Raw genomic sequence first — 2,079 nt, 5'->3', positions numbered from 1 at the left:
AATGCGATATAAGAAAACTTATGGGATGCAGTGAAGGCAGTTTTGAATGCTTACATTAAAAAAGAATATTTCAAATTAAACAGCTAAACCTCAAGACTGTGTGAACTAGAAAAAGGAGCACAAACTAAACCCACAGCAAGTAGAAGGAAGGAAACAACAATAGATAGAGCAGAAATAAGTAAAATAAAAAACAAAAAGCAATAGAGAGAATTAACAAAACCAAAATTTGGTTCTTTGAAAAGATACATAATATTTTCCAAGCTCTAGTTAGTCTGAAAAAGGAAAAAAAAAAAAGAAAGCAGACATATACATAATGAAAATAAGAATTGAAAAAGGGGATATTAATATTTCCCCAACTGAATAAAATTGAAGGCAAGAGGATACTAGGGAAAATTGTACTCCAATAAATTACATATCATAGATGAAATAGACAAGTACTTGGAAACACACAACCTATCTACCTTGACTCAAGACGAAATGGAAAACCTCACCAAAGAGAGTAGTCAAAACCTCCCCACAGTGCTTACTTCAGCAGTACATACGCTATAATCAGAATGATACAGAGAAGATTAGCATGGCCCCTGCACAAGGATGACATGCAAATTGATGAAGCATTCCATAATTTTACAAGATTTAGAGAATTGTGTGTAGTCAAGCAGAATATTTTGCCTCTTGCAGAGAAAAATATTTCTTCCTGATATTACTAATGCTTAACTTTTTAAAACCAGAATCCAAGCTCTGGTTTGTTTCTGAAATTTTTCTTTGATTCTATAAAATTTGTCTGATTTTTGCTTTTTGAAATAAATATATTTTTGGAAAACACACAAAAAAACCTCCCAACAAAATAAAAAAGACCAGCATAAGACAGCTTCACAGTGAATGCTACCAAATTTTCCAAAAAGACTTATCTCCAATTTAGCTCAAGCTCTTCCAACAAATTGATGTGGAGGGAACACTCCCTAATTCATTCTAAGAAGATAACATCAACCTCAAATCAAATCCAGGTAAAGATGATAAAAGAAAATAATAATATAGACCAAAACCTCTTAGGAATATAGATGCAAAAATTCTCAACATAAGATGAACAAACCAAATCCAACAGCATATTAAAAAAAGTACACACCATTATCAAATGGGATTTATCCTTGTTATGCAAAGTTGATTAAAAATAAGAAAATCAGTTAATGTAATACACCACATTAACGCAATGAAGGAAATAAAAGAAATGATCATCTTAAATTGATGCAGAAAAGGCATTCAACAAATTCATGCAGTGCTACTGGTTGCAAACACTTAGAATATGATGAATAGAAGGAAACATCTTCGACATGATAAAGGTTGTATTTGAAAATCCCACAGCTAACCTACTTAATGAAGAAAGACTGGAAGTTTTCCCTCTAAGATCAGGAATAAGAAAAATGTCCACTGTCACTGCTGTTATTCAAAATTGCACTGGAAATTCTTGTCAGAGCAATTAGGCAAGAAAAAGAAATAAAAGGCATTAATATTGGAAAGGATGAAGTAAAACTTTCCTACTAGCAGATGACATCAACTTACATACAGAATATCCTGAAAAATCAACAAGAAAACTACTAGAGCTAATAAATGAATTAAAAAATGTAGCTTGGTATAAGGCCAACACCCTAAAATCAGTAGTGTTTATATACACAAGCAATGAACAATCAGAAAGAATAAAAATTCCATTCACAACAGCAACTAAAAGAATAGTATATCTATGTATAAATCTATCCAAGGTTAAGGAACTTGTACGCATCAAACTACAAAATACCACTAAGAAAATCAAAGAAGACCTAAGCAAATGGAAGCACATATTATGTTCTTGGATTCAAAGTCTAAATTCTGTTAAAATGTCAATACTACCCAAAAAATGTATAGCCTCAACCCAATCCCAGTCAAAAGTCCAACAACCTTCTTTGCAGAAATGGAAAATCCAACACCGAACTTTATATGGAAGGGTTTGAATATCTACAACAATCTTGAAGCAGAAAACTGAAGGTGAAGGACTCACACTTTCCTATCTTAAAACTTATTACAAAGTCACAGTAATGAAATCAGCAT

At 32.0% G+C, this 2,079-nt stretch overlaps 1 non-coding gene across 1 annotated transcript; it reads left to right on the top strand.

Annotated features, from left to right (window-relative positions):
• Positions 1-519: 519 nt before the first annotated feature.
• Positions 520-626, top strand: LOC143672250 (U6 spliceosomal RNA). Its single transcript, XR_013169720.1, has one exon. It is a non-coding gene; the product is annotated as a U6 spliceosomal RNA (small nuclear RNA).
• Positions 627-2,079: the final 1,453 nt, after the last annotated feature.

Source organism: Tamandua tetradactyla, chromosome X (assembly GCF_023851605.1).
Source record: "Tamandua tetradactyla isolate mTamTet1 chromosome X, mTamTet1.pri, whole genome shotgun sequence".
NCBI lineage: Eukaryota > Metazoa > Chordata > Mammalia > Pilosa > Myrmecophagidae > Tamandua > Tamandua tetradactyla.
The sequence above is the reverse complement of the archived record's forward strand: the minus strand, read 5'-3'. Positions and strand labels throughout refer to the sequence as shown.